The sequence below is a fragment of the Rhodamnia argentea genome, chromosome 3 (assembly GCF_020921035.1).
Source record: "Rhodamnia argentea isolate NSW1041297 chromosome 3, ASM2092103v1, whole genome shotgun sequence".
Classification (NCBI taxonomy): Eukaryota; Viridiplantae; Streptophyta; class Magnoliopsida; order Myrtales; family Myrtaceae; genus Rhodamnia; species Rhodamnia argentea.
The window spans coordinates 4,969,798-4,987,254 of record NC_063152.1 but is presented as its reverse complement, the minus strand read 5'-3'; positions in this window follow the sequence as shown (position 1 = coordinate 4,987,254).

The following is a 17,457-nucleotide window of genomic DNA, read 5'->3' as shown; positions in this document are numbered from 1 at the left end:
CGCCGACCACCCCAAACCATCGTCCTCCACCTCTAGTTGTCCCACGAAGTCGCCGGAAGCCGATCGCCGCCCGTAGAGCTCGATTTGAGCCCCGATCGGACCTCCCCTGTTTCGCGCCCGTTTCCCCTGTTTTCTGCGCGATTCTGTACAGCCGCTGTTCGGCCGCTTCCGGTCGCCATCCGCCGCCCCCAGCTGGTCCGGAAGGTCGTCCTCGACCTGTAAGTGAGTCCCCAGCCTTCCCCACCTCGCCTCAGCCCGTGAGATCGTTTTCCCCCAAATTCAGCCCGGTTTCCCTGTTTTACCTCCGTTAATTCTGTTTTCCAGCTTTCGTCGCTCGCCGGACCTCCAATCGCTGAGCCGCCACCGTTTGCATTAATTTCACCGCCGAACTCGTCACTGTTTTCGGCCGTGAACAGTGTCGCCGGAACAGTGTCGCGGTGAACAGTGTTTCCGGCGTGAACAGTATTTTCCGGCGTGAATAGTGATTTTCGGCCCCGACCTCGAAATTCGTGCCCGACCCGACCTCGACCTCCATTGTTGGTGAGTTGACCCTAATCCTTGGTTAGGGCGCTAATTGCGCCTAGAATTAGTTAGCTAGTCGGTAGGGCAATTAGGTAGATTTGATTATGGTCGGATTAGTTAGAAACCCGGTTTAGGGTAAATGACCATAATCGATTAAATTAGAATTGTCTCGTGGCTAATTGTTGTTAGATGAATTTGACCGTATATTGTGATTTGATCGCGAGCGAGCGATAGGTTAGGACGAGCGATCGATTGGCGATTTTAAATCAAAATGGGCTAATTAATGACTGCGGCACGAAATTGAGTCCGTATGTGGCCTAATCGAATTGGTTTATTCGTGTTGAATTGATGACTTTGTTTGGGCGGATCGCCATGTTGAAATGTTGATTTGAGTATCCTGGATGCTCGTTGAGTGAATTAGGCGTGCGCATATGCATATGACCGTGTGCAAATCAAAGACATATTTTAGCATGAAAATGGCCTTGGGCCGAGTCTTTGAGCACGTTGTGTGAGCATCCGGCCTAAATCAAAGAGAATAAATTGATTGATGTGTCGGGTGTCTTTGTATGGTCATATGAAGGAACGATGATGGGTTTTCCTGGCAAGTTCGATGCATCGTACACATAGTACACACCGTACCATTTTTATGGAACCACACGACTTGCTAGAAGCACGATAATTCATGCCCCGTATGGTACGTACGGTTTTAAGGGATTATCGGATGCCGGTCGCAGCTTGTGATGGACCGAAGCCCCGTATAGGGATGCCTACTTGCCGTGCCGTGCGAGGTGCCTTGGATACACCGCTTGTAGTAGCCGTTGCCGAGAGGGAAAAGGAACGTAGCCCGGTCTGCCTAGGAAGAATGCGGGATCGCATTAATTGTGAGAGTCGATCGCGCCGGTCGCGTGGATCCTCATCACTTTGTGGCGCCGAGGCGCGATCATCGTTAATAAATGGACTTGTGTGGTGTCCAAGTGCATACTTGTGAGTGTGATGCGTGTTCGGATGGTTGTCCGATGTGGTGTTGAGTGGAGTCAAGCATTGCATTATGTGTGGCTGAAGATTGGTAAGTATGCATGTGGGTGATTATTGTCATGTGATATGATTGTTGGATATATGGTTATATCGTGGTGTTATAATCCTCGTGGTTAGGATGTTTTAGGTGAATCGGTGTCCTAACCGAGCTTAGGCTTGATTCACTGAGATTTATATCTCACCCCGTTGTGGGAACCACTTTCAGGTCCCAAGTGATGGAGCTTTGCGGATTCCAAGGCCAGGTTGAGGATAGTCTTTTGGAGTAGATGAAAAGTTAACCTTATCCGACCTAGTACCCTTTGGAGGTCTTAGCGAGCCGCCCCGAAGTATGGGGTTGTATATCTTTACGTAGCTCAGTAGGGTTAAGGCTCATCTGCATTTTTGGTATTTGTATATGTTACCTTTTGTTTATACGCCTTGGTATGTATTTCTGCTATGCTATCCCCGTTTGTTTTTATGTTGTCCGGGAGTAAACCGTTTCCGCATGCGTATATAATTGAAAGGTCGATAACGCGCCTGGGACGTTATCCTTCGTGACCTCGTGGCGAATTGGTAGGGATGTCGCGGGCTCGAGAGTCGGGGCGTGACATCCCCGCCCAAGGTGGTATCAGAGCAAGGTCGGCCTGATCCATCCGGTCATTGGCCTGGAGTAATAAGGAGCGATGGGATATGGGATAGTTAGTAGGACTTTTATCGCTATGCATGTGATTGTTATTGAGTGTTAAGTTTTTGGGGTCGCCTTCTGACCGCGTTTTGCTTTGGGGTAAGCGGGACTCCGCATCATTTACGCATAATGAGCGGACGCGGTAGAAGAGCACCTCGAGCACCTCGAAGGAGGCCCGTAAGGCCGGTAGATGAGATTGCCGATGTTGGAGCGGCACCTCCGTCGCACCTCCCGTAGCTGGTCCCGCTCGGGAAGAGCCGACTATGGCGAGAGGTTATGCAAGCTTTAGGTGCTATGGGGGAGTTGATAGGGCAGCAGATAAGGAATCAAAACGCTGCTGCCGCCGCTACTGTTGAAGCCCCACCTGTAGTTCCACCTGCAGTTCCGCCGGTGGATGTGCCACCCGTGGCGGTAGTTGAGGATCGTAAGGCTCAAAAGATGGTGGAACAGTTTCTCAAGTTGAAGCCACCGCAGTTCACTGGAAGCGGAGACCCTGAAGCGGCCACCCACTGGATTGAAGGATTGGAGAAAGTGTTCAACTTGCTTAGATGCTCGAATGAGGATAAGGTGGTCCCGGCCGTTTATCAACTAGAGGGTAACGCCGGTACTTGGTGGAGAGTCATCAAGGATAGAGTTTTCCCGGAAGGTACGGTCCCAGTGTGGGATACCTTTGTGGAGGCCTTTAATAACAAGTATTTCTCAAGGACGGCTAGAGAGCAGAAGATGGCTGAGTTTTTCCGCCTCCGCGGGAATCAGATGACCGTCGATCAATATGAAGCTAAGTTCTCGGAATTATCTAAGTATGCCCCGAGATTGATTGAGGACCCTGAGGATAGGGCTAGAAGATTCGGGGACGGGCTGAAGCCCGAGATTAAGAGTGTACTAGCGCCGTTCAATCTTCAAGACTATGATGACCTTTATGAGAGGGCGCTGATAGTGGAGCAGGACTTGGCCGAGAGGATCGCCGCATCCGGGTCGCGGTTTACGTCATCAAACCGATTTGAGAAGAGGCAAGGAAAGAAGCCTATGTATGGAGCGAGACATCACATCCCACCTAATCGCAGAGGAGCGATCAATAAGCCCTTTTTCCGCCAAAGTGATGTGTGTAATCCGTGTCACCAGAGACATGGACCTGGTCCGTGCCCGTATAGGAGTGGAGCCTGCTTTGGATGTGGCCGGTTGGGCCATCAGGTGAAGGATCGCCCGCAGAGGCAGCAGAGAATGCAAGCGCCACAATTGAGAGGACCACTAAGGGGAGCCATGCCACAAAACTTCCGGAATCGTCCCCAGGCTCAAGGAAGGGTGTTTGCTGTCACCCGTGAGGAGGCGAAGGATTCGCCGACCGTTCTAGGTACGGTCCTCTTGCATAATCAAGTCGCCTATGCTTTGTTTGATCCGGGTGCTACGCATTCCTTTGTTGTTGATAGATTTGTTAAACTGGCTGATTTGAGTGTAGTACCATTGGATGTTGTTTTTAAGATTTCTACACCTTTAAAGGATAGCGTAGTGGCTGCAAATGGATGTCCTAACTGTAGGCTGATTATAGATGGACATGAGGGTAGAATAGACTTGATTGTGCTGGAAATGTATGACTTTGATGTGATTGTGGGGATGGATTGGTTGATGAAACAAAAGGCTGTAGTGGATTGTTATCGTAAGGCCATCCAGTTTAACCCGTTGGATGGAATGGATTTTGAATTTGTTGGGAGTCGAGGTGGAACCTCAACCTTGTTGATTTCGTCGTTGGAAGCGACGCGTCTGTTGGAAAGTGGATGCCAAGGGTATTTGGCGGCCGTATTGGATGTATCGGTTGAGGAACTGAAGATTGAGAACATCGCAGTAGTTCGCGAGTTTCCGGATGTCTTTCCTCGAGAACCGCCCGGTTTACCGCGGAAAGGGCAATAGAATTTGTAATAGAGTTAGCTCCGGGGACGGAGCCAATCTCTAAAGCGCCGTATGGGATGGCGTTGTCAGAATTGAAGGAACTGAAGAAGCAAATGCAAGAACCGTTGGATAAAGGATTTATCCGCCCTAGTGCGTCGCCATAGGGAGCACCCGTATTGTTTGTTAAGAAAAAGGATGGATCTATGAGGTTGTGTATAGATTACAGGCAGTTGAATCAAGTAACGATCAAGAATAAGTACCCACTGCCTAGGATTGATGATCCGTTCGATCGATTGCAGGGAGCATCGGTGTTTTCTAAGATTGATCTACGGACGGGCTACCATCGGTTGAGGATAAGGAAAGAAGATATACCGAAGACGGCATTCGGGACGCGCTATGGACACTATGAGTTCACAGTAATGCCATTTGGTCTTACGAATGCTCCTGCTGCTTTTATGGATCTGATGAACAGGGTGTTCAAAGAGTTCTTAGATCTCTTTGTGATCGTATTTATAGACGACATTACAGTGTACTCGAAGAGCCTAGAGGAGCACGAGCAACATCCGAGAGTTGTTTTGGAAACACCGAGGGTACATCGGCTTTATGCGAAGTTTAGCAAGTGCGAGTTTTGGTTAACTCGTGTGGCGTTCCTAGGCCACGTGGTTTTCGGAGAAGGAATTGAAGTAGATCCATCGAAGATCGAGGCGATTATGGATTGGCCAAGACCGACGACGATGGATCGAGATTAGAAGCTTCTTGGGATTGGCGGGCTACTATAGACGATTTGTGGAGAAGTTTTCCACTATAGCCTCGCCTTATGACTAAGTTGTTGAAGAAGGATGTGAAGTATGAATGGACAGGACCCGGTGCGAGCGTAGCTTTCAAGAGCTTAAACATAAGGCGACTACGGCTCCCGTGTTGACTATTCCGTCCGGGTCTGGAGGATTCGAGATCTATAGTGACACGTCTCTCGGAGGTCCGGGTTGCGTGCTGATGCAACATGGAAGAGTGGTAGCGTATGCATCTCGCCGATTGAGACCCCACGAGTTGAATTATCCAACGCACGACTTAGAATTGGCTGCGGTCGTATTCGCCTTGAAGATTTGGAGGCATTATCGATCGGAGAAAGTTTTCAAGTGTATACCGATCATCGAGCTTGAAGTACTGTTCTCTCGAAAAGAGTTGAACATGAGGCAGCGTCGATGGATGGAGCTGCTCAAGGATTATGATTGCGAGATCTTGTATCATCCGGGTAAGGCGAATAAGGTTGCAGATGCCCTAAGTAGAAAATCGGTGATTGCTCAATTATGTGTACATGAATGGCGTTTGCTTGAGCAAGTGAGAGACTCGGACTTTAAGTTGGAGATTAGTCGTCTGTCGAGCCTAGTGGCTACATTGAGAATTGAGCCGAAAGTGCGGACTAGAATTAAGACCACCGGGTCAACGGACCCTACTATACGTAAGATCCCTGCAAGAAGATGCGGCTAAGCGAAGGGTAGATTTTCAAGTGGCCGAGGATGGGATATGAAGTTTAGAGGACGTCTAGTTGTGCCGGTCGATGAAAGTTTAAGGGAGGATATCTTATCGGAGGCACATCGTAGCGGTTATAGTATCCATCCGGATAGTACGAAGATGTATCAGAATCTGAAGCAACACTACTGGTGGAATGGCATGAAAGCGGATATAGCCAAGCATGTGGCTAAGTGTTTGACTTGTCGGCGGGTTAAGGCGCAGCACTGTAAACCTGGAGGTTTTCTGCAGCCTTTGGAGATTCCGGAGTGGAAATGGGAGCATATCACGATGGACTTCGTGATGGGATTGCCAAGAAGTCAAAGAGGACATGATTCAATCTGGGTTGTGGTAGACAGATTGACGAAGTCGGCGCACTTCATTCCAAGAAGAAAAGACTTCGCTTTGGATAGATATGCAGAGCTTTATGTGAGGCATATTGTGAGATTGCATGGAGTGCCGGTGACGATCACCTCGGATCGTGACCCTAAGTTTACTGCCACGTTTTGGAAGAGTCACGAGACTACTTTAGGAACGAAGCTGCAATTTAGTACGGCCTATCACCCGCAGACAGATGGTCGGTGCGAAAGGACGATACAGACTTTGGAGGATATGTTAAGAGCCTGTGTTTTAGTTTTCAAAGGCGGTTGGGAAGAGCGATTGCATTTGGTTGAGTTCGCCTACAACAATAGTTTTCAGCAGAGTATTAAGATGGCACCGTTTGAAGCGTTGTATGGTAGAGCGTGCCGAACGCCGGTTTGTTGGGACGAAGTAGGTGAAAGGAAAATCACTGGTCCCGAGTTGGTGGAACGATCTATGGAAGCGGTCAAAGTTATCAGAAACAGACCGAGAACCGCTCAGAGCCGTCAGAAGAGCTATGCAGATAGGGAGCGCAGACCTTTGGAATTCCAAGTGGGCGATCATGTTTTTCTCAAGGTGTCGCCTATGAGAGGGACATCTCGTTTTGGCAAGAAAGGAAAGTTGAGCCCTAGATATGTCGGGCCTTTTGAGATTTTGGAGCGGATCGGAAATTTGGCATATCGTCTTGCATTGCCGCCAAGACTAGCTCAAGTACATAATGTGTTCCACGTGTCGATGTTAAGAAAGTACGAACCGGACCCCGTTCATGTCCCGAGTTATGAAGAAATTGAGCTAGATGAGCGAGCTGCGTACGTGGAACGTCCGGTCAGAATCGTGGATAGGAAGGAGCAAGTGCTCCGGAGCAAGACGATTAAGTTAGTCAAGGTGGTTTGGCAACACCATGGGCCCGGAAGGAGCTACCGGGAGAATGAGGAAGTTATGAAGAGTAGCTACCCGTATCTTTTGAAGAATCGTGGTATCTTGTAATTTCGGGGACGAAATTTCCTAAGGTGGGGAGAGTTGTGACGCCACGGAAATTAGGCCATCGGTACAGAGACCGAGTTCAATAAAAAGGATTATTATTGATCTTTAGTTGGTATAAAATTTCGGATCGAAAGGACGTACGTGACGAAATTTGTACAATTCCCGAAATATCGTTCGATTTCGATTGGGTCTCGAAATCTTGGTCATCGTGACTTAGGATTTTCATTCGTCGCGCCTAAAGTTTTCCCGGACCGAACCTAGCCCGTAGAAATCCAAATTTTATTCCCAATCGGTTGAGCCAAAAATCCGATCGATCCCGAATTGTCAAATTACGGAACCGCCCTTGGATATTATACGTATATGACGAAAACATTTATTTTTGAGGTGACCGTGGGCCCCACTTTCAGTCCAATCTTCTGCCCACCTCGGTCAAAGCGTGGTCAAAGTTTTCTCTCTCCTCCCTCTTTTCTCTCTCCCGTCTGCTCCCTTTCTTCCTCTGTTTTGTGCGACAACCCCCTCCCCCTAGCCGAACCGAACTTCATCTCCTCCTCCCTTCTTCATTTTCGCGAGCCACCACGTCCATCCACCACCTTACTCCTCGGTCCACTGCTCCTCGCCGCCACCACCGCCATCTCGGCCGCCGTTCGCCGCTGCGAGCAGCCCACAGAAGCCCCGGCGCCCCCTGTGCTCTGTTTTGGAGTTAGAGGGCTGTCCAAGCTTTAGCCGCCTTTGTCACCGCCTCGGACCGCCACCAACCACTGGGTCTTTGTCCTCCGCCCTCCCACAACCCTCTCAACTCTGTTTCGCCGCCCGTACCTCGTCGGACCGCCGCGATTCAGCCCGGAACAGCATCTCGGCGCAGCTTCCCACTTTTGCGCCGAGCCACTGTTCAGCCGTTCTCCGCTGCGATTGAGCTGCACCCATTGGCCGCCGACCACCCCAAACCATCGTCCTCCACCTCTAGTTGTCCCACGAAGTCGCCGGAAGCCGATCGCCGCCCGTAGAGCTCGATTTGAGCCCCGATCGGACCTCCCACGTTTCGCGCCCGTTTCCCCTGTTTTCTGCGCGATTCTGTACAGCCGCTGTTCGGCCGCTTCCGGTCGCCATCCGCCGCCCCCAGCTGGTCCCGAAGGTCGTCCTCGACCTGTAAGTGAGTCCCCCAGCCTTCCCCCAGCCTCGCCTCAGCCCGTGAGATCGTTTTCCCCCAAATTCAGCCCGGTTTCCCCTGTTTTACCTCTGTTAATTCTGTTTTCCAGCTTTCGTCGCTCGCCGGACCTCCAATCGCTGAGCCGCCACCGTTTGCATTAATTTCACCGCCGAACTCGTCACTGTTTTCGGCCGTGAACAGTGTCGCCGGAACAGTGTCGCGGTGAACAGTGTTTCCGGCGTGAACAGTATTTTCCGGCGTGAATAGTGATTTTCGGCCCCGACCTCGAAATTCGTGCCCGACCCGACCTCGACCTCCATTGTTGGTGAGTTGACCCTAATCCTTGGTTAGGGCGCTAATTGCGCCTAGAATTAGTTAGCTAGTCGGTAGGGCAATTAGGTAGATTTGATTATGGTCGGATTAGTTAGAAACCCGGTTTAGGGTAAATGACCATAATCGATTAAATTAGAATTGTCTGTGGCTAATTGTTGTTAGATGAATTTGACTGTATATTGTGATTTGATCGCGAGCGAGCGATAGGTTAAGGACGAGCGATCGATTGGCGATTTTAAATCAAAATGGGCTAATTAATGACTACGGCACGAAATTGAGTCCGTATGTGGCCTAATCGAATTGGTTTATTCGTGTTGAATTGATGACTTTGTTTGGGCGGATCGCCATGTTGAAATGTTGATTTGAGTATCCTGGATGCTCGTTGAGTGAATTGGCGTCTGCATATGCATATGACCGTGTGCAAATCAAAGACATATTTTAGCATGAAAATGGCCTTGGGCCGAGTCTTTGAGCACGTTGTGTGAGCATCCGGCCTAAATCAAAGAGAATAAATTGATTGATGTGTCGGGTGTCTTGTATGGTCATATGAAGGAACGATGATGGGTTTTCCTGGCAAGTTCGATCTGTACACATAGTACACACCGTACCATTTTTATGGAACCACACGACTTGCTAGAAGCACGATAATTCATGCCCCGTATGGTACGTACGGTTTTAAGGGATTATCGGATGCCGGTCGCAGCTTGTGATGGACCGAAGCCCCGTATAGGGATGCCTACTTGCCGTGCCGTGCGGGGTGCACTGGATACACCGCTTGTAGTAGCCGTTGCCGAGAGGGAAAAGGAACGTAGCCCGGTCCCGCCGGAAGAATGCGGGATCGCATTAATTGTGAGAGTCGATCGCGCCGGTCGCGTGGATCCTCATCACCGTGGCGCCGAGGGCGCGATCATCGTTAATAAATGGACTTGTGTGGTGTCCAGTGCATACTTGTGAGTGTGATGCGTGTTCGGATGGTTGTCTGATGTGGCTGTTGAGTGGAGTCAAGCATTGCATTATGTGTGGCTGAAGATTGGTAAGTATGCATGTGGGTGATTATTGTCATGTGATATGATTGTTGGATATATGGTTATATCGTGGTGTTATAATCCTCGTGGTTAGGATGTTTTAGGTGAATCGGTGTCCTAACCGAGCTTAGGCTTGATTCACCGAGATTTATATCTCACCCCGTTGTGGGAACCACTTTCGGGTCCCAAGTGATGGAGCTTTGCGGATTCCAAGGCCAGGTTGAGGATAGTCTTTTGGAGTAGATGAAAAGTTAACCTTATCCGACCTAGTACCCTTTGGAGGTCTTAGCGAGCCGCCCCGAAGTATGGGGTTGTATATCTTTACGTAGCTCAGTAGGGTTAAGGCTCATCTGCTGTTTGGTGATTGTATATGTTACCTTTTGTTTATCTGCCTTGGTATGTATTTCCTACTATGCTATCCCCGTTTGTTTTTATGTTGTCCGGGAGTAAACCGTTTCCGCATGGGTATATAATTGAAAGGTCGATAACGCGCCTGGGACGTTATCCTTCGTGACCTCGTGGCGAATTGGTAGGGATGTCGCGGGCTCGAGAGTCGGGGCGTGACGGTTCTTTTTTCCATAACTTAGGCAACAAGCCTTAAAAGTTGAGGAAGAACAAGACATCATCAATTAAATCTGAATTTTTGACCTCCGATAACCTGAGGACGACATCTAACACTGGACTAAAGTTGTGGGACTTGATTGCACAAATTAAGAATCAAAATTCATGTGAGTTATAGGATGAAAGGGAAACTACATTTAAAATTATGTCTTAGATAAGAAAAAAATCAACCCCATTTGAAGAGTGACGATACGAGTTGACCCAATCTTAACCACTTGCTTTATATACACTTCAAAATCGCCAAAAGAGAAACTTTTTTTTTTTTTTTTGCTTCTTTGTTCTGAGCTAAGTTTACAGCGGATAGCTTGTTTCACCAAGATTTCTGCTAAAAGATGAAGTTTACTGGTAGTCTTGTTATCGATCAGATTATGTTAGGAAGTATTGTTGTAATTGTGGATGAGGGGATGAATGACGGGTTGGATATTAATCCGTGAGAGTTGAATGTCTAGAGTAAAGAAATATGATTTTTCCGACCTTCTGTTGTGAACCGAAGATATATGTTTTGGCTCTAGTTATTGCATCTGATGGTGCTTTTCATCCTCTAGATAAACCAGGTTCAAGTTACGGATGAATCTGCAGTCGCTAAGAAATCGAAGTATCGGAAGCTGAATGAAGAGCAAGGCGTGGATGCGGTTGCTTACAACATTGATGATCTTCCAGAGGCAATCCTTGAACACATCCTATCATTTGTTCCGATGAAGGATGCTGTTAGAACTTGTGTACTGTCGAAAAAGTGGCGATATCTTTGGACCTCTCGTCCTAATCTTGCACTTATGGAGTGGCGCTTCTCGGGGAGGGAGCATTTTACCGTGGCTCCGCTCACATGAAACGGTTCAACCTCAATTGTGATGTTTTCGGCGACGCATCCCGTGTTAGTTTATGGGTATCCACTGTTGTAAAGCGGAATGTCGAAGAGTGCTTTGTCGACCTTTCGGATATCCAAGGAAATTTCATCTTGCCTTATTGCTTGTTCGCTTGCGCAACACTGACTCACTTGGTATTATCCATCCCCAGGGCATTGAAACTACCTTCTCGAATTCGCCTTCCAAATCTTGAAGTCTTTCATCCCATGAACATCACATTTGCAGACGAGTGCTCGACCGAGCTGCTGTTGTCAAGCCCGGTGCTTGAGGAGTTGAGCGTAGAGGAATGTACTTGGGATAATCTCGGGACACTGACTATTTGCGCTCCCATGCTGAAGTTCTTGACCATACACGACGAGGATTTCGATTGTTCATTGATTGACCCATATAGCTGTCGAGTTTCAATATGTGGAAATTATCTCGAAAGTTTGCATTGCATAAGTCCATTCCTGAATGATTATCAGGTCGAAAACACATGCTCACTATTGGAGGCGCACATCAGTGTCACCGACTGTCGTCCAAGTAGGACTGAACAACTGGCCTACCATCTAAATGAGCTTCTCGAAGCGATATGTTCCGTCAAAACTTTGAAACTTTCAAGTAGGACTGTCGACATACCTATCCCTGTGCTTACATGACCAAATCTGGAAGTTCTATCTAGCCTCCTTTAAATATCAGTTCCGAATTCTTTTGGTAGATGTTGTTATGTCTCTCACCCGATTCCTCAATAGTATTCTGATTAGCGAGGATGTCTTGGTTTGCCTTCTTTGCAGGTTCTAAGGAGTGCAGACGAGCTATACTTGCATCTGCCTGTCTTTCCTAATCTGAAGTCATTGGAAGTCGGGCGTTTAGACTTGAATTGTCGAGTGCTTTTTAAGTTGGTGCATAATTCCCCGCATCTTGAAGCGCTTCAATGCGAAGAGGTGACCGGATTTAAAAGATGAACATCATTCCTTCTTGTCTTCTGCCATCAAAACACGTCAATGTCTAAATCGTACTGCTCTTTGATAATCAGGGTATCGAACTACCTCCGAATGATGAAGAAGATGGTGCAGTACTGGATCCGGCACCCCCCTGTTTCGGCTCACACCGTAGGGAGATTGAATTATTTGATTTGTTCCTGTGTGAGGAGAAGGTTCGCACGTTGGAATTGTTTCTGAAGCATGTGACGGTCCTGGAAAAATTAATGATATGCAGCAGCTGGCTCCCTGTGGAGCGGAGAATCAAGGAGATGTTCCAGGAAATATTACTAGAGACCCGTTGTGGATCGAAACGTCTAGAAATTGCCTTTTCCTGACCCTAAAGAGTTAAGATTAACCCAAAGCCCCTGGTATAATCTGTAAGTTGCTGTCTTGAAAGTGCACATTTCTATTGTTGTTCCAGGAAGCTGGATTTCTTTTATGGTTATCATATCTCACTCTACAAGCGCAACTATGCCGATGCCCTTGTATTCGAATGATCCTAATTTTGCTAAGTCATGGAGAGTCGGTGTGATGATACATGTTCTATAATTGAGCTATTTCTTCAGATCTGCTCGGAAATAGAAAAAAATTGCGTCACAACGAATTCACCATTCCAAATAGTTCAGTTTGAATTTTTCACCTATAAAAGGTAAGCAATTTTATTAATGAGCGTGTTCAGTTTATTCCTAATCGTTCTTCTTCTTCGTCTTTTTTTTTTCTTTTTGAGGAGGACAATGTGCACTTCCGACGATCTAGAGACCAAGCCTTCCCAAGCTTTAAATTTTTGTTCTTGGAGAAGTTTGTTCTCCTAATGTGGAGCTCGATCTCCACCTCAGGTTTGGGCTCGGGCTTGAGTTCCCCCTTTGACCTGCCCTAATCGTCAAGTCCTGATTCTCAAGCATGTGCACCGATTAGGTTCTTCTTCAGCCATAGTCAGAGGAAGCAAAACCCAACAACCTACCCAAACCTACCCAAACCTGCCTTGAAAAATAGATCATGGAGTGTACCTTCTTCTTCTTTTTTCTTTGAAGAGGGAGGGGGGGAGAGGCGGGGGGCATTTTCAAAAGCCAAGGTCAACCCGACCCAAATGTAGAAAATTCCGGGTAGAATCGAGTCAAAACTATTTAACCTGACTTGACCAGATGATTTTTTGCCGGAATCATAGTCAAAATTACATAATGTTCAATCTAGTTAGCCAACATATGTATATTATCTTGAAGAGATGTGGTACATACGATTTCCTATAGTGAATTGGTGAATCAATATAATTTGACAAATTTTTTAGACGTACTAAGACCCGTGTCTACTAAACTTGCTTGGGAAAAAATATGGCAAATTTCGGTACAATTGCCAAAAAAGTCCTAAACCTATTGCAATTGTGCCACTTGAGTTCCGAACCTTTGGTTTTTTTTTTTTGGTTAATTGATTCCTAAACCTGTTACATTTGTGTCAATTCAATTCATTTGACCAATTTTAGTCAAAATCTCTTACGTGGCCAAATTTTAAGGATATGTAAATATTTTTTGAACTTTTTTATTTTTCTCCTTTTTTGTGCTTTTGTTTCTCTTTTCTCTTTTCCTTCTTTCTATATTCGATACCGACCACCAGCCATTGGTGAGGGCTGACAATGTTGACCTCGCGGGCAGGAGCTAGTTTCATCACCTTACCTTTGGTGGGTTGCTAGAATCGGTGACTGGCTGGAGGAAGAATAAAGAAAAAAAGAGAGAAAAAAATAAAAAAATAAAAATGAAAATAAAATAAAAAATAAAAAAATTGAAAAATAAAAATATATGATTAAAAATTGGCCACATTAATGCTGACTAGGCCACGTCGGCGATTGCTGTCCAAAATTAGCCGGATGGTCCGAATCGGCAAAAGTGCAAATGGTTTAGGACTCGATTGGCAAAAAAAATGTTTAGTGAATTAGCACAATTACAATAGATCTAGGACTTCCTTACCAAAAAATAGATTTAGGACTTCTTTGGTAATTCTCCCGACAAATTTCTGATTCTTTTTTGAATAAGCCTACTGGCGTAGTAATTACTTAAATTATCACATTAGTTAGTAAAGTAATTTACTAGACAATCTTGGTAACTTTAGCATCGTGAAGTGATTTATATTGAAGTTATGTAGATCTCTTTCAATCTTGCTTTGTTTTAATTTCTATATTTATCTTAAAGCTATGTACCTCTCTTTCAAGTAAAATGAAAATATCCTTATGACAAAAAAAAAAGGTGATTTATAGACTGGGTTTGGTCAATGGGGTTTAACTTGACTTGACTCAACGTATAAAGAATCTCCTCTCTCTCTCTTTACAATCTCTTTTTTGTGAATCATAGCTGGAATTTATAATAATCAATACCACATATTCAGCATTATAAGCTAAGATATGTGTAAGATTCTAAAATATTTATATAACTTTTATAATTTCTCAGCATTATCATTTTTTATAATGGAAGCTCAATTTTTTTCTTTTTGGTCGAAGGAAGCTCAAGTTGGATGGGAGGTTTTGTTTGAAAAATATTAGATAACATAAAAACATAAGAATTGTTCTAAATCTATAGAAAAATATGAGAAAATAAGATCAATTGTTTAAAGCGTGCAAACAATGTACTTAAGGATAATTCTGCCCCTTGGAATATGAAACTCGCTGCGATAGGCTTCTAGCATATAACAAACCTTCTTGTATAATTTGCACTGCATATTACAATGAGCAGGAGCAAGTTATGTGTACAACATAGCGAAGAAGAGAAAAGAAAGAAAGGAAAAATTCTTTCTTGTAATTCGTAGTCTCTTGAAGATTGTCTTTTGAAGTTCAATGTTATATTCAAACAAAAGAAAGCTGTTATGAAACCGTTATAAAGCCGTCATAAAAGTAAGAAAGATTTCTAAAAATAAATCACATGCTACAAAACCATCATATGACCGTTAGAAAGCCGTTAATATAATGATAGCTTCCCGACCCCTCCCTCCCTCTCTCTCTCTCTCTCTCTCTCTCTCTCTCTCTCTCTCTCTCTCTATATATATATATATATATATATATATATGATAGCTTCCATTGTGGTCATTACTTCTATCAAAGCGATTTTAAAATATTTCAAAACTGCTGAAATATCAACAATCTATGTGTTTATCTTGTTTAAGGTACTTTTCTTTATTGGTTAATAAATATATGTACATATATATATCTTGGTAAATTATTTTGCTTTCTTTTGGTTGAAAGATAATTTATTTTATTACTAAGGCTAAACATAACAGCCCATAGCTGGAGCATCATTACATAGCAGAGTCCTTAAAGCTTTGGGAAGAGAATAAAAAGTCAATTTCTTGTAAGTTATTTCCGACGGCTTTTGCGATCCAATTTGCTATCGAGTTGGCTTCTCTTAATAATTCGCTAACCGGATATTAGTGAATTGGAATAAAAGATTCAAGCTCTCGAGGGTAAGCACTCTCAACTCCTAGAGAAACCGATATGCACTATACAAAGTGCTTATTAGATCAGATCTATGAGTTAGTGAATTGTGGAATCAAGTCCTATAACCCTTAATATATGCAATCAATTCCTATAATTCCTAATATGTGCAAACAAGTGCTGTAACTTTAGTACATTTTCAAAATTGTCCTCCGAGGACTCAAGATCTCAAAATTTGCTCGAATTGATAACCGGACTTACGTGTAAATTTAACCTTGAAAAATGACGTGCCATCCTACTAAGGAAAAGGTAAGTACCAGCTTGTAGTCAATATAAAAAATATTTATATATACACACACCTAAATGGTTTGATTGTGGTAGGACAAACAAATTGATAAAGCAACAAGCTCGGAAGTTAAAGGAAGAAAACAAGAACAAGACGTCATCAATTTGGTCAACATTTCTTATCTTTCGTAACTAGAGGACTACATCGGACTAATATGGACTTGATTAAACAAATTAAGATTTATAGGAGTTGGTTATACAAATCACATAAGTTAAAAAGTTTTGTTTTTAATAAAAGATAAAATAAAGAAAGATCAATCCGTCCAAATAGAAAAAAAAAAAAAAAAAAAACCTTAATCTTCAAAGATCCAGATTCATTTAGATTTATCCTATATTTCCTTTTTCTCCCTTCCTCGCCGAGCTCACACATATATATCCCCGCAAAACTCTCTAATACCATATACCTTCTATGAGCAGCGGTGGCAGCAACAGCAACAGGTTGTCCAACCTCCAAGTGCCATTGTCTTTTTTAAGCTGATACTTTTACTTCTTCCTAATAGCTTAACATTGCATATTGATGCCCTTCTTCTTCTTCATCATCATCACCATCATCATCATCATCATCTTCTTCTTCTTCTTCTTCTTCTTCTTCTTCTTCTTCATTTTTGCTGTTTTATTATGGACGAAGTTCACAGGGAACAACCTGTTTTAGAAAAGAAAAAAAAGCAAGCAATTTTGGAGCATGATGACCCATAATATTACCGATTCATTTTAGCAATTATCAACCATAATTAGAGAGATTTGCAGATTTTTCTCCGATTAAGTTACCAACTAGCTTCGGACTAACAACTTTGAACTGAATTATTATCAACTTTTCTTATATTATACCAACTTTTAGTTACCTTCTTATGTAAGCTTTAAGTTTAATCGTGAATTCACTTACTTTAAGTTAAGTGACTTATCAACTATTCTTCAATTAAGTTATCAATCAGTTCTGGATTACCTATTAACAATTTAGTTTGCTACCAACGTATTGATTTATCAACTTTTTCTTTTAGCTTAGGGAAAATGACACAAATAGTTCATGAAGTTTGGCACGATGCGCAATATCGTTCCAGAACTTTTAATTTGTTTAATATAATTCCTGAACTTTAACTCGATCTGCAATGTCATCTTGAGCTTTTAATCTGTTTAATGTAAATCCTAAACTTTTTGGTGCATGTTCAATTTAGTGTTCGGACAATATGAAAATATTCAATGTTGATCTTGAACTTGAATTAATGCAAAAATAATATTAAATATATTCATATAGTCTAGAAACTAGATTAATCATTTACCAAAACAATAATGGAACATTTGCAATAATGTTTTATTAGGCTTATATAATAGCATTTAAATTGGGCCAGCGGATGATGGACTTAAATAAATGGTTCCGGGCGTAGATAAGCCCGCGGGATGTAGGATTTTCCCAAGCTAATGATGTGTTTTAATGTACTCACAATAGGAAAGAAAGTCTGGACTCTTTCTTTGATAAACCCTAGTCGTCCCCTCACCTATAAAAAGCTTTTCAGAGAAAGAAGAATCTTCGGTCCATATCCTTGCACACGACGGAGAAGAACAGAGAGAAAATTCGGGAGAAGGAGAAGAGGGTTCGGTTTTGGCCTCCCGCCTCCGTCCCAGAGAAAGAAAAAGCTTCGATTGTCATCAGCCGCTGCCGTAGCCTTTGGGTCCATATCCTTGCACACGACGGTTTTGCACACGTGCGGCTTGCATTGTTTTGCTGCTAATCGCCCCCGCGCACGACCAGGCGGCTACTTATTCCCTTCACCTCTATTGCCATCAGCCGATGCC